The sequence below is a fragment of the Peromyscus maniculatus genome, chromosome 4 (assembly GCF_049852395.1).
Source record: "Peromyscus maniculatus bairdii isolate BWxNUB_F1_BW_parent chromosome 4, HU_Pman_BW_mat_3.1, whole genome shotgun sequence".
In the NCBI taxonomy this organism is placed as follows: domain Eukaryota; kingdom Metazoa; phylum Chordata; class Mammalia; order Rodentia; family Cricetidae; genus Peromyscus; species Peromyscus maniculatus.
Window position 1 is genome coordinate 123,822,560 of NC_134855.1, and position 23,286 is coordinate 123,845,845.

Sequence of the window (23,286 nt, forward strand, 5' to 3'; positions counted from 1 at the left end):
GGGAATTATGATGTTAGGGGAAGTGCTGGGAACAGAACCCAGGGCTTTGTGTCTGCTCAGGGTACGTCCTGTTACTGAGCTGCACTCACAACTTCAAGACTGTTATGTTTGTTTTTGATATGGTTGTTTGTTTGAGATAGGGTCTTGCTATGTAGCATGCAGGCTGGCCTTGGACTCCTAATCCTCCTGCCTCAGCTTCCTGAGTGCTGGGATTACCAGTGCGTGCCATCACACTGGGCTATGATGTTTTCATTTATTGAGGGGCTTTTTTTGCACTGAGCATTGAATCTAGGACTTCATACATATTAAGTGCTCTCCCCCAGAGCTAAGTCCATAGGCCCTTGATTACTTAATTAAGCAATCATTTCAGAAGCAGAAATAAAAGTTTTTAAACTTTACTAACTGAAGATAGCATAAGTATATAATCAGCTATATGGTTAAATGTTATCATAATTTAACATAACTGCCTTTGAGGAAACTGCTTGTTTTGTTTTTGTTTTTTTGAGACAGGATGTCATTATGCAGACCAAACTGGCCTGGAACTCATACACCTGCCTCTGTTCCGAGTGAGTTCTGGGACTGAAGTTGTGCCCTCCTGCTTGTCTGAGGAAACTGGTATGTGTGTGTACTGGGAAAATTGCCAAAACTATGATACAATTTTGTTTCAGAATCTTCACAGACTGTGTTAGTTACGTTCCTGGTACCACCAAATACCCTACGAAAGGTGCTTAAGGAAGGAAGGAAGGGTTATTTGGCTCACAGTTTCCGGGGACACATCATGACAAGGATCTGTTCCAGCGGATGCATCATGACAAGGGTCAGGAAGTGATCGGTCCATCAGTAGGAAGCAGAACGAGACAAATACTGACATTCAGCCACCTTTCTCTTTCACATGCAGTCCTGGACCCCCACACGGAGTGGTGCCGCTCACCTTCAGGGTTGTCATTATTTTACCCTGACTCCTCTTGCTCAAACACCTGTTGCCTTTCGCCCTCTCCACTCTCATTTTGTTGAGCAACAAAAATTCACTTAGGGCATTGGTTCTCAACCTGTGGGTCTTGACCCCTTTGGAGTCCCATATCAGATATCCTGCATATCAGATATTTACATTAGGATTCATAACTGTAGCAAAAAATCCCAGTTATAAAGTAGCAACCAGATATTATCATTGGGGTTACCACAACATGAGGAAGTATATTAAAGGGTTGTAGCATTAGGAAGGTTGAGAACCACTGATTTAGAGGACCATCAGTCACTCCCACCATTATAGGACTGTCTCTGATTTGCATGCATACTTATGCTCTGCCTCCCTCCTTTCTCAGTGGATGGGAAGTTGGTGTTCCTGTCTAGGGTCAAGGACTTTCCTGCAGCAATTGTCATTCGATTTCCTGAATCACAAATCCCTCACCTTCTCTAGTCAGGAACAATCACAATTTAATATCATCCATCTTTACAGAAACTTCTTTTGGCACAGCATCCATCTCTCACCTCTTTTCTCAGCTTCAGTTTCCACCACAGCTCTTCACGGGAAGGTCTGTGCCCAGCTGCCTCCAAGTCCTTTCCATCCATCCTTTGGAGCCCTGCTCCAGGCCGAATGCTCTGCCTGGAACGACCTGTCAGGCTCACCCAGGCCTTCCTTGCTGTTAACCCTCAGTTGTTTTGAGTCTCACCTCATTAGGTTTTCTAATGAGGACCCCCCCACGCCCCCCCAGTGGGATCCCTTTTAAACTCTGAGCCCTGTGTGAAGGCCAGGGTTGTAGGGCATAAAGCTGAGCTTGGAGCCATGCAGGTTCACATGACACTTCAAATGAGATAGATGTGCCGCTGAGGAGCACTTCATGATCCCAGGTAGTAGTTGCAGCAGTTGAGGGTACTTACTGACTGCATGAACTGGCCTCTCTCCTCGGGCCTTCTCCCCTGATGGCCTCATTTCAGCATGCTAACAAACCCACGAAGTGGCGACCTCATGTGTCATCCCTATGGAACTCGTGAAATAGTTCTATTTTCCCCTTTTCTCAAGTTGTTGTAGAAATCCAGGCATGGAAAGGTAGAGAAACTTGTTTACAATGGAAAAGTTTAAGAAAGTAGGCCTACAATTCAACTCTCGCCTGTCTCTCTGCTCTTAGCAATGGCTTTCATATCTGTAGAATATCTCTTTGTGTGTATACACGCACACACACACACACACACACACACACACACACACACACACACACACACAAAGTGTATTTATATGTACATAAAACTGTGGCTACCAGAATCTGGGAGACACGACAGGAACCCATTCTTCCCTGGCATCTTTAGACAAGTGTGACCTTGCTGGCATCCCGACATCTAACTTCTCTGCTCTAGAACTGTAAGACAAGACATTTCGCACGTTCAGTTGGTGGTCTTTTGTTGTACCGTCCCTGTCTTTAATGGACAAACAATGTGGGTGGTTCTTGATCTTGTGACAGGCTGCTCATTAAACTGGTGGCTGGTTTCCATATCTGCCTCTTAATGACACTTCTCTGGCTCAGGTTAATGTCCCCCGAGACGTTACCACTTATCTTTGCTAAAGGCTTCAGCTATACTAGAGGGCAAATGACTGTCTGGGAGGTCAGCCGAATTTCAAAATTCCTACTAATACAGAGACTCTGATAATGATCATTCATATCAAATCATACCATAGACTGTGATAATGAAAATAAGAAATAACTCAGTGTTGATTTGTAAAATTAAACTATAAAATGTGATCAGCACAAAGGGGGTAGTTTTAGCTGGTTCATAACTTCTTGTTACACCCTTGATGTGCTCCTGACCAGCCCAATTCCCTGACCTTCATTTGAATCCTGAAGTTCATCCCATGAAATGACTTCCCTAGGTGGCTGCCACGCAGCTATCAAAGGCAGCGTCTGGAGACCTGTGCCTCTAGAGACGTATTAAGAAAAGAGCCCCAGCATCCAAATACAGACTGTACGGAATATGGTACAAAAAGAGCGACTTGAATATCAATCTTCTTTGTTCCCACTCTCAGGTAGCCAAGCCTCAGTTTCTTAGAGCAGGAAAGAGTCTTGGGATTGCTTGAGACCAGGATCCTGGAATCACATAAGGTGCCTAATCCAATCCAACCCTGATGTCTTTTTCCAAGAACAGCCAGATTAAGACTGTTGACTGGGCATATTTTCTTGTTCTTCAAGTAGCCTATGATAAAACGTGTAATTTTGTGCAGCTAGAGAAGTGGGGGAGAGATGAAGAGCAAAAGATTGCGGAAATACAGGGGACTTTTTCCCATCAGGAAAAGCCATGGTTCTCCCCTCTCAGCAACACGTGAAGGGATCAAAAATGCCTATAAAATAGTTCCAACTCTAGAAGAAGACAGAAGGAAGTGAAATCCAGTTGCTTAACCATCCAATTGCTGTGGAATGCCAACAAGGTTGGTTCAACTATGTTGAATGGTTACGTGTTTCCTGAGTTTCCACGGCTATTGCTCTACAAGCCCTTGGGGGATGCTATAGCAGGATATAGTATTTCGAAGATCTCGCTGCTTGCTGATTACAGACAGGATTTCAGTGGCAAGAGAGTGGCCTCAGCAACAGATGGGAAAGACTGAGATTGTTGTGGGGCTGGACCATGATAAGTTTGGTGTGAAGAGTGTGCAAGAGGGAGATTTCTCATGACCTCCTGTATCAATGGAGGTGCTGTGTTGCCAAATCAGGAAGGAACAATGTGTGTCAGTGAAATCTTCCATTTTGTATGTGTTAGGTTTGATGGCCGTATAAGAGCCCAAGAGGAGTTGCCAAATAGTCTGTCTAGAAAGATCTGGAGCTTAAATGGGAGCTTTGGGCTACACCTGCATGGTTAGCAGTTTCCATAGAAAGCCAGGGGAAGTTGATGCTGGCCTAGGGCTAGCAGTGTGGCAGTGAATGCAGAATTTTATTTTTCTAAACATGGCATCCAAAGTCCTCGGACACATTGCAGTTTAAAGGTTGGCTGCTGGTTCATTCTCTTTAACTGCCTAGTTTTCCTGAAAACAGAGCCTACTTAAAAAACAAGAACAACTTTGGGGCAGGAGAGATGGCTCAGTGGTTAAGAGCACTGACTATTCTTCCAGAGGACCTGGGCTCAAGTGTTAGCTCCCACATGGCATATCACAATTGTCTGCAACTCCAAGATCTGACACCCTCACACAGTCAATGCAAATACAATAAAAATACATTATATTTAAAAAATCTTCTATGTCATGATTTATTATTTTCTTTAGATTTTTATTTATTTCATACATTAGAGTGTTTTGCCCATATGTATCTAAGTGTACCACCTGCATTCCTAGTGCTCTTGGGGGTCAGAAGAGGGCTTGGGATTCCTTGGAACTGGAGTTACAGATGGGTGTGAGCTGCCACGTGGGTGCTGGGAATTGAATCTGGATCTTCTGCCACAGCAGCAGGTGCCCCTAACCTGTCTTTTCACCCCCCAAACGAAATCTACTTTGAATTTGTGATTTTGAACATAAGCATCCCGTTGTCTATAACAGGGAGGGTTTCTGAACCTGGTGCAGGTAAACCTGCCTTCTAATCTGTAACCGAGGACATCACTTGATTTTTTTTTTTTTTTTGCAAAAGATTATAGGTAGTATACAGAAACAAGATCACAAGTGCTCATCATAAGAACCACATTGAGCATGCATGCTCGTGTGTGTGTGTGTGTGTGTGTGTGTGTGTGTGTCTGTGTGTCTGTGTGTCTGTGTGTCTGTGTTTTTTGTTTTTTATTTATCTTATTAAATCTTCCCTTTTAAGATGGGTGTTCTGTACCATTCCACACTGTGAAAACCGAGGTCTGGAGACGAGGCATCTTGTCATATTAGCTGGAGGTGGAACAGGGCCCAGGGCCCAGGTCTATCCACTGGCAGAGCCTCACTACCTAAGTGCCGAGCCATGGTGTTTGTAGAAGTGGTTAAGAAACACCTCCATCCCTTGGTCATCTACATGTGAGACTCCTCATTCAGGAGTTGCATCCCCCAAGGGCTGACCAACCCTCCAGCTCTACCCCAGGTGCAACTTTAGGGGAATACTCAGGAAAGCCAGCTCTAAGGTTTCCCACGGAAATAGAAATAATAATAGTTTTTGCAATGTTTAGAGCTTCTTGGAGACATTTCCAGACATTCTCAGCCCTAATGTCTACTGTTCGCTTCTCTACAGCTACAGGAGTTTCCTCTTGGGTATGATTTCATTTTGTACAATGTTTAGTTACCTACAATCTAAGAATGCTATGTGGAAAATTCCAGACACAGTCCATAAGTTTTTACTTCTGAAATGTCATATACCTTGTTCTGTCCTACGTGAACACAAATCACCCCTTTGTCTTATGTGTCCATGCTGCGTTCAGTATCTACCAATTAGTCCCCTGGAAGCCTTCTTGGTCATTAGAGTCATTGAGCTTTCTCAGTAAGTCATAGTGTTCTGTGTTATCATTCGTCATTGTTGGTAAGCTCTTGCTGGGCCTCATAGATAAATTGACTTTTATTAGGTAAAGAGGAGATAAAGGTTGTCCGAGCTGCCCCTAGTTCGTATGTGGGTTCTTGAACTGGGTCTGGGAACCTAATTACTTCAAGAGCTGATTTACAAGAGAAAACATGTGGCCTTTCTTAATTGTAAATGTATACAGGGACCTTCATGAGAGAGTGAAGTCCAAACTAAAGGCTGCTTTCCTGCCTTGGCATAAGGGAGGACATTCCTCCCCAAAGATTCTTCATGATTTGCTGTACATAGGAAAGGACAGCCCAGATGGCCCTTTCTGAAGTCACAGTTCCTTAATCATTTTAGCTTCAAATACCAATTTGACCTATTTTGAGGTGACACCACTTAATCCCTTCGCGTGTGTAAAAAACTTCAGACTATAAGGATTTGAGGTTGCCTGTGGTTTCAGGAATTCACTGGGAGTCCGGGAATGTAGCCCCTCCGATAATGAAGGAATGCTTGCAATAGATGAAAGGATGAGAAGTGGGGGGTCCTTTGGGAGTTTGTCTATCAGGGAAGGGAAGTTTTTATCCTGACCTTTGTCTCTGTTCTCAGTGGCTGGTGGATTGTTGTTAAAGGGCCCCAAGCTCAGAGGGAGGGTGTGGGGGAGGGGAGATCCTGGAGATCCCATTCCATCCCGAGGAATCCCTTTTATCCTTGCCCCACCAGCCTTCGGCTTCGGCTTCCTGCCACTTGCCCTGTTGGCCTCCGAAAAATGAGAGCCTGGATTCTGATTCAGGGAGGCCTGGTGGTGGGGTGGTGGTGGGGTGGTGGTGGGGTGGTGGTGGTGGTGGTGGTGGTGGTGGTGGTGGTGGTGGTGGTGGTGGTGGTGGTGGAGGCTAGCCTTAAGTCTCTCTTTTAGAAGAAGCTGGAGGTCTCTGTATTCTCCCTCATATTTCCTACCCGTCTCAGCACCACAGGTTAAAAACTCCGCACTCCAGTTACTGTTTAGCCTCATCAAGGGATTTAACAGGCCTTGAGAATGTATTGATTAGGTCTGAGCTCACCTAGCTTCGGGTTCTGTGAAAGAGTATTTAAAGCTACACCTTCAAGTTAACTGGCCCTTTTTCCTCAGAGCAAAATAGACACTCTTATTTTTTTTTCTGCAAACTTTGTATTAGTTTCTGGTTGAGACTGTATCTACTTTATAGACGACTTCTTATTCACATGAACTCTTGAATTTTCTTGTATTTTCATTCTATATAAATTTAAAATCCAAAGGTTACTGTGAATAAACAAACAGAATGCTCAAGTGGAACCAGGCCTTTCCTTTTGACATTCCCAGCTTTACTTTTGGATTAGTTATCATCACATTTCACACTCCTAGGAGCAAATGCAGTTTAATTGAATTTTGAGAAGTTACTCACAGTCTTACTGGAGTGTGATTTCTCTCTGAAAATATGGAAAATCCTAGAAAGGCAAATACTGTTATGGAAGCTGCATTTGCAGGGGGAGCAGAGAGCATGCCTTTTGTTTGTGGGCTACCTGAATGCATCTTATTGGCTTGTATTTCTGGATAGGAATTGGGGTGGGGGTTGGGGGTCACCAGAGTCAACACATGCTAACTGGGGAAATAGATGTTTCCCTTTCTGCTTCTTAGTCTTGTTAATCAAAGAATTTAAGAATAGACTCAAAAGGAAATTTAAGGACAATTTTATTAGTGTTTAAAAGAAAAACCCTGAAGTAGGTAAGCTTTAATCTCAGCAGCTGCCCCAAAGGAACTAGATGAGAAAAAGAGAAAAAGCATGAAGTAGACATGGGGGGTCAGCACATGGTGGACGAGCAACCACCGGTGAGGAGGGACGCTTCAGAGAAAGAGTGAAGCCACAGTGTTGAGAAGGCGTTCTTAGAGGAGAGACAGAAAGAGAAAGCAAAAGGATGCTTTTCTGAGCAGTTCAGGGCAGCAGCAGACTCAAGGGTCTGCAAGACTGTGTCTGTGTAGGCTACTGCCCAAGGGGTTAGGAATCCCGGAAGGAAAAGTGAGTCATCTTATTAAAGGGCTGATTTTTCCTGTCAATTTAGAATGGCTTACGGTGAACTCACCCTGGAGGGAAAGAGGGGTCCTTTGGCTAGGATATTATTAGCCTAACTCACTGGATTAATTTTTTTTTTTTTTTTTTTTTGAGACAGGGTTTCTCTGTGTAGCTTTGGAGCCTTTCCTGGAACTCACTCTGTAGCCCAGGCTGGCCTCGAACTCACAGAGATCCACCTGCCTCTGCCTCCCGAGTGCTGGGATTAAAGGTATGCACCACCACCTGCTGGCTGGATTAATTTTTATAGTTCCCCACTCAGGCCAGAAAAGTAGGTTTTCCTGAAGGGCCTCCACGGAGCCCTGGCCAAAGCTACTGTAACACTTGGACAGGAAAGCTAAAGTCTTCGGATGAAGAAGACACACTTTCCCAGGGTTGGTGGCACACGGCCTTAGTCTTAGTCCAGCATGTGGGAAGCAGATCTCTGTGAGTGAGTAGCTTGGAACTGAAATCTAGTCCTCTGAAAGAGAAGCAAGCACTCTAAGCTGCTGAGCCCTCTACACACACACACACACACACACACACACACACACACACACACACACACCACATGTATGTATACATACCTCTATGTGTATATGTACATATTCTATTTTAAAGTTCAGACTCTGCATAAGAGAAAACATATCATATGCATGTCTTTCCTCTGTTACCCTCTTTTACTCCCCTGTCCTTTGTCCCTTTAGTCCTCTTCCCCTGCCCAACATAATCTCCCTTCTATTTTGATATCCTGTGTATGTGTGCATTCACTTATTTGTGTGCATATGCAGGGATGTGTGTGTGTGTGTGTGTGTGTGTGTGTGTGTGTGTGTGCATTCACTTATTTGTGTGCATATGCAGGGATGTATGTGTGGCATTCACATGGAAGCCAAAGGTCAACCTCAGGTGCTGTTCCTCTGAAGCCGTCCATGTTTTTTTTTTTGAGACAATTTCTCTGACTGGAATCTGGGGTTCACCAATTAGGCTTGACTGGCTGGCCATCAAAGCCCCAGGAATCCTCATCTTCCTTCTTCCTCAGCATGTACCACCATGCCCAGCTTTTCCCCATAGGTGCTGGTGATAAAACTTGGATCCTCATATTATGCAGCAAGCACTATACTGACTGAACTGTTTTCCAAGTGCCTGTGTGTGTGTGTGTGTGTGTGTGTGTGTGTGTGTGTGTGTGTGTGTGTGTGTATCAAATTCAATATGTTAGAGAAATCTTACTTGTCTTTCTGAGGGCATGGTTTATTTCACTTATCATGATCTCCAGTTCTATCTGCAAATGATATAATTTCATTGTTCTTTATAGGATGGACAAACTCCACTGCCTGTATATACCACATTTTCCTTATCCACTTATCCATTAATTAGCAACTAAAGACTGGTTCCGTGTCTTGACTGGTATGAATCATGCTGCAATAGCCATGGATGTACAAGCATCTCTGTTGATCTCTGTGGAATGCTGACTTAAGAGTCCTTCAGGTACATACCCAAGAGGGATAGCTGTATCAAATGGTAGTTTTATTTTTCAATTTGAGAGGAACAGATATCAGTGTTACCAGGGAATCCAAAGTTCCATTCTGAGTTCTTAGACTCATTGATAAAAGAAATTTACAATGGACTTGGCAAGAATTTAAGGACAGTTTTATTAGAGTTTAAAAGAAAAACAACAGGACAGGAGAGTTGTGAACCTTGGCAGCTTTGGGGGAGGTTGACAAAGGAGAAGAAGAGAGTCCTGCCTTTTGAGTATAAGAAAGTCAGCACATTCAGCAAACACCTCTATCATAGGACGGGATCGGGGCTTCAGAAAGACAGTGAGGAAGACCAGCCTCCAGGGAGGCATGTTTGGCTTTTACCCAGAATCTGAAGAAGAGATAAAGAGAAGGCAAAGCTTGCTTAGGGTCCCCAGACAAAGGTTTGCACTAGGGATACATGGTTAGAAATAGAATTTATTAAAAAAGGGAAAACATTGCCGGGCTTGGTGGCACACGCCTTGAATCCCAGCACACTGGAGGGAGGCAGAGGCAGGTCGATGTTTGTGAGATCAAGGCCACCCTGGTCTATATAGTGAGTTCCAGGACAGTCATTACATAGTGAGACCCAGTTTTGATAAAAGAAAAGTAGTCCAGAGAGTATGATTATGCTGGTGAGCTGAAGGGACAGCCTCCAAGAGCTGGGCCACAGGGTGCAGAGCCCTTTATGGGACATTTCTAAGGCACCAGTCTCTCCTGTTTGTTGAGCCCAGGCTTTCCTTGTGTATTTTCTGTTCCTTAGGGGAGGCCCAGGGAGGGAAGGGCTTCTAGCCTTTAACTGACCTGAGCATGCTCCGTTTGTCCTCTGAAGCCCAGGTGGGGAAGAGATTGCCAGACTTTCTCTGCCACCTTCCATATGTTCATCTTAACATATCAATCTACAGTTCTTACTCTTCCCTGCCACACTGGGGTCCAGAGTGCACCTCTGAAGGGATTCCAGGTTCTTGTGACCCTAAACAAGGAAGTGAGTAGAGACACACGGTTGTAGCCGAGCCAGAGACTGTCATTATTGAAGAAGGACTCTGGGTGGAGGAGGGCTCTGCGGATGTGGTGGCACAAAAGATGGGGTTTTTATGTCACCAGGGTGCATGTTTCTGGCTCATTTTCATAGCACGAGCTTTATTGCGTACACTCTGTTACGTGTTGTTCTAGATACAGCATCCTGCATCACGTCCTGCATCTCCACCCAACTGTGTACCGTTTATCATTATGGCAAATCATAGGTCACCTTCAGACACCCTGTGGTTTCCTGTCTTCCCCAGGGCTACGTGGTTTCTGCAATAGGCCGGTTTTGTGGCCCTTACCTGAGGCTCTCCTGATCCTCATTCTCTCGCCTCAGAATTTCTATGTTGGTTTCCACAGAGGCAGCACAAGTTTACATTCCCACCAGCCGTGCATCAAGCCGTGCATCAAGGTTTCTCTTTGCTCACATGCTCAGCAGCATCTGTTGTTATTTGTTTTCTTGATGTAGCCATTTTAACTGAGATAGAATGGAATGTCAGTATAGATCAAATGTGAATTTCCCCAATGGCTAAGGATACTGGGCATCTGTAGTTCTTCTTTTGAAAACTATCTGTTCAATAGATTTTTTTTTTTCCATTTATTGACTGGATGTTTTTTTTTTTTTTGAGCTTTCATTTTTGGAGTTTTGATTGTCTTTTTTCAAGACAGGGTCTCTCTACATAACCCTGACTGTCCTGGAACTCACTATATAGACCAGATTGGCATTGAACTCACAGATATCCACCTGCTTCTGCCTCCCTAGTGCTAAGATTAAAGGCATGCAGTAGCATGCCTGACTATGAAAGTTCTCTATATGTTCTAGATATTAATCCCCTATCTGATATGTAGTTGACAAAGATGTTCCCCTAGGTGATCTCTTTACTCTCTACTGATTGTTTGCCTTTGCTGTATAGCAGCATTTTTTTTTTTTTTTTTTTTTTTGAGATAAGGTCTCTCTTTCTATGCAGTCCTAGAATTCACTATACAGATCGGGATGGCCTGAAACTCACTGCTGTCTCTGCCTCCTGAGTACTGGGATTAAAGGCAATGTACCACCACACCTGGCCATGATTGCCTTTACTATACAAAAGCCTTTTAATTTCAAGTAATGCCATTGGTCAAATCTCGTTATTATTTTTAAGCTGTTAGAGTGCTCAGGGAACCCTTGCCTGTGCCTCTATCTTACAGTGTTAGACTGTGTTTTCCACTAGCAATTTCAGCATTTTAGATCTTACATGAAGCTCTTTGAGCCATTTTGAATTGATTTCTGGGCAGGGTTTCTATTCAGGGGCTCTCATGTGCCCGTATCCACTTTAGGACTGCTCTGTCTAGTGTTGTGATCAATGACATTGGGATTTTGAAGGGGATGCATTGGATGTGGGCATTGCTTTTGGTAATAGCCATTTTCACAAAACTAATCCTGCTGATTCATGACAAAAGGGGTCTTTTCTTCTTCTAATGGCCTCCTAATTTTTCTTCTTCCATATTTTACAGTTTTCATTGTGGAAGTATTTTTACCTCCTTGGTTAAATTTATTCCTAGTCATTTTATTTTTATATTTAGTTTTATAAATGAAATTTTTCTCTGACTTTGTTCTCAGTAAGTTCATTATTGGTATGTAAAAAAGCTACTGATTTGAAAAAAAGTCTTCCATGTATGGTATGCAGGCATGTACATATGTGTGCAGGTCACATGTATGTGTATGGAGGCCAAGGTTGACATTAAGAGCCTTCCTTAACCACATTCGATCATATTCATTGCATAGGGGTTTTCAGCTGAAAAGACTAGTGTAGTTAGCCAGATTGTTTCTGCCTTCTGAGCTCTGGGCTTGTGGGTGGGCTGCTATACCCACTGGGTAACTGCTTCTGTTTTTGGGAATTTAATGTGTTGGTTTTGTATCCTGATACTTTGCTGAAAGTATATATCAGGTTTAAGAATTTTCTGGTCAAGCCGGGCGGTGGTGGTGCACGCCTTTAATCCCAGCACTTGGGAGGCAGAGGCAGGCGGATCTCTGTGAGTTCGAGGCCAGCCTGGGCTACCAAGTGAGTTCCAGGAAAGGTGCAAAGCTACACAGAGAAACCCTGTCTTAAAAAACCAAAAAAAAAAAAAGAATTTTCTGGTCAAATGGGTAGGGTTCTTTAAGTATAGAACCACATTGTCTTTAAATAGGCATAATTTGACTTCTTTTTCTGTTTCTACCTCTTCTATATCTTTCTATTGTCTTATCGCTCTTGTTAAAACCTGAAACACAATGGGTGGTGGTGCTACATGCCCTTAATCCCAGCACAGAAGCAGGTGGATCTCTATGAGTTCGAGGCCAGCCTGGTCTACAAAGCGAGTTCCAGGATAGCCAGGACTGTTACACAGAGAAACCCTGTCTTGAAACAAAAACAAAAAACCAACCAACCAAACAAAATGCCAGAAATTACCCTCAAACAAAACAACAACCCCAAACCCTGAGACACGATGTTGAGTAAGAGAGAGGAGAATGGACAAAGTTGTCTCAGTCTTGATTTTAGAGGAAGTGCTTTCCCCACGTAGAATGATGTTGGCTAGAGCCTTATTGTGTTAATCTAGATTATTTCTGTTCCTAGTTTTTCCTAGGCATTTTAGTATGAAGGAATACTGAACTTTGTCATAGTCCTTTGCTGCATCCTTTGAGGCCATCATGTGCTTTTCTGTCTCTGGGTCTATTCAAGTGACATCTTTCACTTATTAATTTGGGTAAGTCAAACTTTGCACCTTGGGACTGAACCAAAGGTGACCATGGAGAATAATCTTTTAAAGGTTTACTGAATTCAGTTTGCAAATATTTGACCGAGAGTTTTTGCATTTGCGCTCACTAGCTAAATTGGCCTATGGTTTTCTTTTTTGTTGTTGTGTCCTTCTCTGGTTTGGGTATAAGGAAAATACTAGCTTTATGGTATTGAAGGAGTTTGGTCATATTCCCTTCTGGTTATGGAGGTTTTTTGTTCTTCTTCAAATGTCTGATAGAATTTTATGGTGAATCCCCCAGGCCTGCTCTTTCCTTTGTTGGGAGATTATTGTTGCTTCATTCTCCTGATCATGGATCTGTTTGCCTTATCTCTCTATTGTTTAATTTGGCTAGGTTATGTGTCTGGGAGTTGATCCACATCTAGTTTTTGGAATAATTTGGAACAATTCCCCGCTGTTCCTAAGAGCCTCTGGGTTTTGTTGGTATGTATTGCTATGGCTTCTTTTTCATTTCTAATTTTATAATTTGGGTCTTTTCTTTCATTCTGTGGCTTGTGGTTTAGTTTTCAGCTAGCCTGTAGTATGCAGTAGTGAGAAGAAAGAATCTCTATCTTAAACAAGTACAAGGTGACAATTGACACTTGACATTGTCCTCTGACCTTCATCTGTGTGCTATGGCACTTGCACGTCTGCACTCACACACATAAGTGTGCATGTGTACATGCACATAACACACATACACACAAACAGAAATAGTCAAAATACTTCTAAAAGTAAGCAATCAAAAAGGGACATGCAATGAGGAAATGAATATTTCTGGGCTGTGTGAAATTGGAGTCTGTTGAAGTCAGAGACTCTTGTCTTTCACACTGTCTGGGCTGGTGCTGAGCCAGACCATCAAGGGCCAGGTGTCCCCAGAGCTGTCTACCCTTTTGAGACTTCCCTTTGTATACCGAGAGCCTTTACTGGCCACAGATAGCTTTGTAGTCTGTGCACTGGGCGGGTTCTCACGCCTCCCAGTACAGACACTTTGGGGTGGCCGGTGTTCCAGTCAGGAGATGGCTTCCGAGAGCATTTGGAGTAAGACAAAGTGCGGAGACCTGTACAGAAGGACAGATGCCCCTGCTTTCAAAACTCACTCAGCATCCATCCAAGAGCCAGCCGGAGGGCTGATGGTTCAGAAGTCAAGTACTCTAGTGCAGCTTTGGAGTTCAGTCTCAATGGCAGTAAACTACATGTCCAATAGGTGGCACCAGAAGATGGCACCTGTTGACCTCAGACTCTTGACTCTCAAGACTTTGCCATTATCTTGGGTTGATGGGCTCAGCATTAGGCTCCGAAGACTGGGCTACTACCTGTTGTACCCCTCACTCCCCTGAGATGCCCCTCTCTCCTGCTACTTTACCTCCTCATGATGTCTGTATCCAGCCATCTTCCCCTCCATGATAGCCTACCATGCTGTCTTCTGCCTGGGGATGTGGCAAGTTGTCTCCAGGCTCCCTAACTTGTTGTTATTCCCTGTCGTGAGGCCCCCAGTGTACATCAGTTTTAAACAACAGGCTCCTTTTCAAGATGGTAGTGTCCACAGCTCTCTGAGTCACTCGAAGTAACAACAAAAGGAACTTCTGTAGAATACAGCCCCCACTTATCCTGGTGCCATTGTTCATTCTGTCACATGAGAACACAACAGATGGCATTCGAGTTGTAACTGACAAACATCGTCCATACTAAACAGGGTTCCCAATAATGTGATTTTCTCAAACTAAATCTGTTACCTTTCAATGCATTCAATATGCATTACCAGAGAAGATACTGTACTCAAGCTTTTTTGTTTTGTTGTTTTGTTTTTCCAGACAGGGTTTCTCTGTGTATCCATGACTCTCCTGGAACTCACTCTGGAGACCAGGCTGGCATCAAACTCAGAGATCCGCCTGCCTCAGCCTCTTGAGTGCTGGGATTAAAAGCATGCGCCACTATTGGGATAAAATCACTAGCAATCCATGGAGCCTGCTTAATGAGCAAAGGAATTTATTTGGGGGTTAATTTATAAGACAGAATAAAAGAATTTGTCACAGGATCCTGGAAGGGTGAGGCACGGTCCAACATGGTTCGCTGGCGGGCTCTGCCCTGGTCTGTACCAGCATCCAAAACCATGAGAAGTGTAGTGCATCCCACAGCTCTTAAGGGTTCCCCAGCGGCCATGCCCCAGGGGCAGGTACCTCAAGGTGATAGGCAGATGTAACAGCTACCTGCTACCTCACTAGGGGCCGTGCTTCAGGACAGGGCTCAAACAGCCTGCAACACCCTGCTTGGACTCAAGTTTTTGTCACAGACTGCAGAGTCCCTTTCCTCACATCTACCTGAGTACCTTTCAGTCATGACCATTGTACTCAGACGTTCTCCACCAGGACTGTCTCGGGGCCTTCCTTGAGCCCCTGCGTCTTTGGGCTTCACATCCAAAGCCTCACCTTATTCTTGCCCTGTTTGGATGGGCTCCCAGCTTGGGGTCTGTCTTTCTATCCCCGACCTTAAGGATTCCAGTCCAAGTAAGGTTCTAGGAGGCTAGAAGCAAGGGCCCAGATGGGGAGCTGTCAGCTATCTTTATCCAAGTTCCCTCTAGAAGCAAACCAGAACAAGGATAATTGGAAGTTGTTTACTTGGGATGGTCTCCAGAACCCCATGGAGATGCGGATGTGAGAGGAGAGGGAAACAGAGGCATGGAGTATATTGTGCCTCACATGGACCACATCCTTCTCATTTAAGGACGAGAGAGTGTGGAGCTGGTCTTCATAGGCCATCTCCCCTCAGTCACAGGGTGCAGGCTATCAGGGGTTGGAGGGATTGATGCCTAGTACTTCAGGCCCACTGGAAGAGGGTCAAACAATGCAGATTCTGGCAGTGTGAAGCAGAGTCGGTGGGTTGGTGCTAAAGATAGGGCCCAGGCACATCGCCATCGTTTTCTCCAGGGCTGAGGCTCCAGGTTAATACAGTGACTGACATGCTGTCCTGTGTCTGAACCATATGATCCCAGACAGCTTTGCTCAAACTCTGCAAATGTCTCCTATCCACAAGACAGCTTGAAAACCAGATGTGGTGCTCCTGATATCTCTGTAACCTTTTATTTCATTCCAGAAATAAGATGCCTTCAAGGGCATGCCACGTTTGGGATAGGAGGGTTCTCTGTCTTGGCAATGGCTGATGAAATTAATGAATTTTGGCTTTAAATATGTTTTAGTAGTCATAATGGAATTTAAATAGTTGTATACATACAAGTGAGTGTTATTATAAAAAGTTACTTATTTAGAACATTATATATATATATATATATATATATATATATATATATATATATATATATATATATATATATTCATGTACAGTTGACACTCCATACTGGCTGGTTTTGCTTGGATCCAAAAATCTGAATAACTCTGCATAGAAAATATTTGATGGGGGAGATGTGGCTCAGTGGTTAAGAGCAGGAGCTGCCCTCAAAGTGGGCTGGGATTTGATTTCCAGCACCCACATGGCAGTTCAGAACAATCTGCAACTCCAGTTCCAGGGGATCCAGCACCCTCTCCTGGCCTCTGCAGGGTTGGCAGAGACATACATGCAGGTGAAACACCCAGACATGTAAAATAATAAAAAATACATTAAAAAATAAAGTATTTGAGGAAAAGAAGTCTGTATTGAATGTGCACATACATGACCCCAGAAATAGTGCAGTCTAGAACAGATTATTGTTGTTGTAGTGTGTCCGTTATACCATCTAGAGGTGACGTAAGTTATACAAGAGGGTGTGCATAGATTAGCTGCAGGGCACCATTTATGCAAGAGTATTGTGAATGTGAGTTTGGGTGACTTGTGAGGTCCTGGAACCTACTCTCCTAAGGATACTGAACTAAGAAATGACTGTATATGAAAGCAAATAGGTTAGGAGAAATTGTATTCTTGTTTTGTTTTGTTGTTGTTGTTTTTTTTTTGGGGGGGGGGGGTGTAGTTTTGTGTAGTTTTGGTTCCTGTTCTGGATCTCACTTTGTAGACCAGGCTGACCTCGAACTCACAGAGATCCACCTGGCTCTGCCTCCCAAGTGCTGGGATTAAAGCTGTGAGCCACTGCCATGCGATGGGAAATTGTATTGTTAAATGTAGTAAATGGCATTTTTATTATTTTAGCATTTAAAACTCTGAATTGGAATAGAAATATGGTCTTTGCCTAGATCCAGATCTCTTCTCAAAACGTATAGAAAAATTACCCTAATAAGAAAGCAAATACAGTAATCACTTACATACTCGCTAAGAAACAGAATTCTACAAACTTCAGATTTACTGTACAAGGTGAAGACAGTCTTGAGGAAGGGGGCTCTGGGAGAGATGGAGGGTGCTAGGGACACTTGTCTCTGAAGACTTAATGATGTTGTAAAGTCAACAAAAGAAATAAAATTGAGGATCTTACAGAAAACAAAGGGAATCGCAGCAGAGGACAGCCCCGAGAGCAGACCCAGCCTAAAGAAACGACACAATTTTAACACTAGAGGGCGTATTTGAATCAGGAAACCCAGTTAGTCACCCAAGTACTGCCCTTGCGTGCACCCGCTCTAACTAGTGGTATAGAAAAGGAAACACAGTGCAAACCCAGAAAATAGAGAGCATGCAAGCAGAGCTACAGCCTGAAGAAAAAGGAGCTTAAGAGTCCAAGCATTTCCCATCATAAATATCATAAATGTCCTCATTGCCTCATAGATGTGTGAGTGTGCATGCACTCGCGTATGCATGGGCACACACACACACACAACCAATCAATCAGTCAATCGGTCTTTTTTTTTTTAAAGTGAGGGTGGAGAGATGACTCAGTGGTTAAGTGCTTTTCTAGAGAACCCAGGTTTGATTCCCAGCACCCAAGGAGCAGTCCCCAACTATCTGTAACTCCAGTTTCAGGGTATCCAAGGTCCTCTTCTGTCCTCTGCAGGTACCAGGCATGCACATGATGCACAGACATATATGCAAGCAAAACATTCATACACATAAATAATGATGCTGATTCTGATGACATACATGCAGGCAAAACATTAATACACATAATAATGGTGGTGGTGGTGGTGGTGGTGGTGGTGGTGGTGATGATGGTGCTGATAATAGATTTAAAAAGAAAAGAAAAATGAGAGTGTACTTGCATGCAGCACTTTGCAACCTTTTTAAACTTTAGACTGCGAGGAAGATAGTATTTTTCCAACAAAGTTAAAAGCCAGCAGCACACATTTAGCCTATGTGCTCTCCAGGCTACCATCCCATCATGATAAAAAAGGCGTATCCATTCCCCTCAACCTTGTGTGGCTTCGTGTCTCACTTGTATCCACTAGAATGGGACAGAAATTTTGCCACATTTCTGAGGATTGTTGCTCAAATCTAAGATGGTCTTATAATAAAAAACCCAGAGCCAGATATCAGGAGGGAAAGCTGAAAGATCAGAGAAGCAGAGCAGCCAACCACTGGTTCTTACCCTTGCAGAAATCCTCAGCCTAAAGAGAGTGAGTTCCTGTTTCCTGTACCTTATATACCTTTTTCTGCCAAGACATCACTTGCTGGGATTAAAGGCACGTGTGCTTCCCAAGCAAAGGCATGAGATCTCAAGTGCTAGGATTAATGGTATGTGCCACCACTGCCTGGCTCTGTTTTCAGTGTGGCCTTGAACCCACAGAGATCTAGACAGATCTCTGCCTCCTGAGCAATAGGATTAAGGGTGTGTGCCACCACTGCCTGACCTTTATGTCTAATCTTGTGGCTGGCTCTGTCCTCTGATCCTCAGGCATGTTTATTAGGGTACACGATATATCACCACAGAGGATAAATTGGAAAGGAAAAGATCATGTGATGCCTATTTTGCTTTCTGCTTCATTCTTCCTGGGTCTGTGAGCTGCATCATCTAAGCAGATAGGCTGTTCTGAGGCTACCATGCTATGGGGAAGGCTAAATTAGCCAGAGAGACCAATGATAAAGCCCCGAACCACATGGAGACATGACCTACTACTCCAGGCCAGCTGCCCGGCCACACCTCCTCCCATCCCCCAGCCTTAGATCCCAGCTCCAGCTACAATCTGGCCGCAGCCTCATTTGATACTCTCAGCCAGAACAGCTCTGCCAAATTCTTCTGGAATTCCAGACCCTCAGAAACCATGGCAATGAGAAAATGAGTATTGTTTGAAGCCACCGAGCCTTGTGGTCTTATTACACAACAATGGATACTTAGGATGAATACATCCTTAAGTAATAACAATGAATTCCAGAGAAAAACAGCAGCTTGCTTCACTGCTTTTCATGTTGGGTTTTGTTTTGGACACTTTTCGAAGAAGCTGACAGTCGGGAACGTGGTTTTTGAGAAGAATTGTGTCCCTCTGAGAGTCAGCTCATAAACTAACCTTTCCCATGGAGAAGAATTGAGATATTTTTAGACGCCGTCCTTTTCCTTTTGTCTTTCTGTTTTGTAGCTCGGAAGCTGTAGCTCTCCCTGGCTTTTGGCAAAAGCTGTGGGGCAGACTGTTAGGACTGTCTCCATTGTCCTCGGATGGGACAGAGCTCAGAGGATGCAGGGATTCACAGTGCATTGCACAGAGGGGTGAAACTGCTGTTTGTTTTTTCAGACTGGATGTGAGATTTACTACTGAACATAATTTGGTGGGGTATAGGAGAGTATAGTGGAAGCCCTCAGGGAGGCAGGGCCTGCCACTTGCCCAGGGGACCACAGTTGAGAACATCTTTTGACTCCATGGCTATCAGGAATGAGCCGCTTTTTAGCTACCTTGCCTTCAAATCCATCTGCCTTAAACTTAGTGAAGCCTCCACTTCTTTGAGATGTGGAGCTTCTGGTGGCCAGGGGAATTGAACTTGGTTCTAGGCGGGCCCTTAATCACACGTTCTTTATTCTGCAGCTCGGTACAGATGGACCTGATGACCAGGTGGGTGTGAACCCTGGCCACTGTGCACTGGTGCTCCCTGTCTGGAGCCTAGACTGGGGCCAGCATTGAGATCAGGGACATGAATAGCTGCCAGGAAATTGTCTTGAAGGTCCCTTAGGGTAACAGGCTGTGTACCTGCCCAAGGAGGCTGCTGTTTGCCACCATTGCACACCAGGTCTCCATGGAGCATTTTATTTTTTAAGTTAGTGTTACAACTGAAAGTGAAAGTTCCCCTCAGTTGTGTGAAACAAGAGAGAAAACTGTAAGGGATTCATGAAATCTCATGCAAAATAATCACCCATTTTACAAAACAGAGTTGGAGAATTAAGAACTGCTCCCCTCCCAAGGGTTTCTGATGAAGCCCAGCACTGTGTAGCTCCCAGCAACCAAGCATATCTAACAGCTTAAGGTGCAAGAAAGAGAAGTAACTTTACAGGGAGTGTAAGATTTCACTCTTCCTAGTACGGAGTCTAATGCTACAGAGCTAGAGTCTGTTTTCATTTCTCTTCCTGTTGCTGGGATAAAATGTCCAACAAAAGCAACTTCAGGGAGCAAGGGTTTGCTCTGGCTCACAGTTCAAGGGTGTAGTCAATCATGGCGGGGAGTCAAGGCAGAGAGCTTGAAGGAGTTTGTCACGGCACATCCACCGTCAGAAAGCAGAGAGAAGAGAGTGGATGCTACTGCTGGGTACCTTCTCCATTGCAGCCCAGGATGCCAGCCAAGAAAGGGGGACACCCATGGTGGGTGGATCTTTTCACCTCAATTAATGCAATCAAGATATTCCTCCACAGACACAGAGACCCCCATCTCTCAGGAGATTCTAGACTTCGTCAAGTTGACAGATAACGATACCATCACAACCCTACACTTTGTCCACTTGATACTCAAACACATCATTTTTAAGCTATACTCTTCCATCCCTTGTCCCCGTAGTTGCCTGATTGTGTTATAATAGAAAATGTATTTAGTGCAACTTTAAAAGTCCCCATAGTCTTCAACAATTCCAACACTTTAAAAGTCCAACGTCTCTTACCCATGAGCTCCTATAAAATAAAAAGCAAGTTGCATGCTTCCAATACATGACAGCACAGAGTAAAAATTCCTATTCCAAAAGGGAGGAATCAGGGCACAGCAAAGAAAGGCCAGACCAAAGCCAGATCAAAATCCAGCAGGGAAAACATCAAATCCTGTAGCTCAGAATCCAGCATCTGGGGGCCATAATGCAATAAACTGGGCTTCAAAGGTTTGGCCAGCTCCGCTCCCGCCACCTGCAACACACACAGTCTCCTTCTTAAGCCAGCTCCACTCCATGCCTGCAGCTTTACTCAGTGGGCATCCCATGGTCCTGATGTCTCTAATATCCTGTGGTCTCCATTGCACCTTAGACTTCGGCTTCATTCAGTGTCTTCCAAAAGGCTCCTTCTGGGATCCCAACCCTGCCATACAGTGTCTGGCCCCAGTTTCTCTCTGCATCCATGAGCAGAATTCCATGACACCCTTAAACTTGTATTTCCTATGCCTAACACCAGTACCACGTGGGCAATGCTGCCAAGTTTTGCTGCCAGCTTTAGATGCCACTCGGCCCCCTTGGGTATGAGCTGAATCAGCATCCGTGTGCTAATCCTGGGGAAACACTTGTCTTTGAGGATCAGAGAACCCCTTCGACTTGGCCTTTTTCCTTTAAGTGGATTTGGATCTTCGGAGGATGGAGCCTCCACTGGGTAGAGTTTTGCCCTCATACAGGAGGCCAGTGACACTAACCACTTTAGTGGTTACAGTCCCTTTCTCAGCACGCGCCTGACTGCTCTCCTGGCTTCAATTTACCTCTGCTAAACGAGTTAGTCTGTTACTTTTAAATTCAACTTGGCTCTTGTTTTAAGGACACACAGGCATAATTAAACGAGATTCTTGACCAAAATATCACGTGAATGGCCCCGATCTGAGTTCCTGATAGAGTCCTTGCTCACCTGTGAACAATGATGAACACTTGTTATAAAGCTAGATAATTATGACTGTCTCATCAGAACAAAGGTAAAAAAATAAATACATGTAGCAGAATTCAGAGTCCGGAAGTAGATGTACAAGATATGTAGTCACTTGGTTTGTTGCAGAGGCCACACCACAGTGTAATTGAGGAAGGAAAGTCTTTCCCACAGCTGAAGCTAACTGAGCAGACAGTCTAATAGGAAGAAAAAACTCATGGCAGATCATGGACTTGTTAAGACTAAAATGAGCAGATACACATGAATGTCTGTGACATTTTCACTTGAGATCTGATGTTAATATACTTCAGTAAAGCTTCCTATTCTTGTTTTTGCTGTCTCAATCTTTCACCTGGCTTCCTAGTCCTTTCTGAAGTGTCCATCTCTACTCCTCCTTCCTCTTGTTTTACTCAGTATCCTATCCGCAGTCCACTTATTTCCTCACACTACCCCCTGCATCTTGGGACATTTTACCAGGTTTCACCTGCCTGCTCTCTGAAAAGGTCCTCTCACCATCTCTCCATGTCTCCGATCTGTTTTCTCCTGTAGGGTCACAAGAGTGACAGGACATTTTACTGTTTCCATGTCCTCACCATACACTTCCATCCCACCTGTAACATCCTCTGGGACTGAGACCCAGTCTGTACTTCAATCTTTGATGAGAAAGTGCTGATCCAGGATTCCTCACCTTGAAGTCTCAAGTCCCCAACCTCCAGTTGCAGCCTCTTGGTTCCAGGTCAACCTCTTCATGTTTCAGCCCAAGTATAATTCCATTTCACTGACTAAGGAAGCGTTTTATTTTTCTTGATTTTGAAGCAAACCATTTGAGTAGCCATCAGATCTGTTTCTCTAAATATGGCCGCATGTTTTGTTTCTGTACACTTCTGGATAGGTGCCAATTTTATCATGTTCTTATTAAATGTGGTACCCTGAATTTCTGAACAGAAGGCCCAAGAGTGACCTGGCTTCTCTAGACCTCTAGTTTCCTCATTGTTCATATTCTGTTTTCCAGATATGGCATTATCTATTTGTCTCTGGTAATTCCCCAGCCATCTTCTGGGTTCTAGATCTACTGTGGAACCTCACAGTCAGCTCATTCATGAATGTAGTGATTGCACACACTGACACCAGCGCCCCCAGCCTCACACTGACACCAGCGCCCCCAGCCTTAATGAGGCTAGTAGGTCAGAGCGCCTGTATCTCATATATCTAGATCCCAGGCATTCTGAACTAGGAAGGGCTGGATGTTTTCCTTTTCTTCCTTCATTATCTGTTTGAGAATGTGAGTTTTAGGGTAGAGTACATTTTATTCATCACAGAATTGCCCATTTGTTTCTGTTAATTTTTCAGCCAGTGTTGGGTTTTCCAAGTTAGACTCAACTTGCCCCAAATGTCATAATCATCCCCCTGCCCCACCCTCCTGACTTCTTCATGCTCCACCTGATAACCATATCTGATTCCCTTCCTCACGTCTGACATAGTTGGACATAGATCCTTCCTCTAGTTTGAGTCCATAGTTCCCCAGTTTAGGCCCCTGTTGTCTGACCTAAGTGTCTCTTCTGCTCCTGCACCTGGCCCTTATCAGATTGTCAACC

General features: G+C 44.1%; 1 protein-coding gene and 1 pseudogene across 2 annotated transcripts in view; one reads left to right on the forward strand and one right to left on the reverse strand.

The window, feature by feature from the left end:
- The window catches only part of Rin2 (Ras and Rab interactor 2), a 214,052-nt gene that overhangs the window by 10,884 nt on the left and 179,882 nt on the right, over positions 1–23,286 (forward strand). The window lies entirely within an intron of this gene.
- Positions 19,806–19,924, reverse strand: LOC121829220 (small nucleolar RNA SNORA70; annotated as a pseudogene).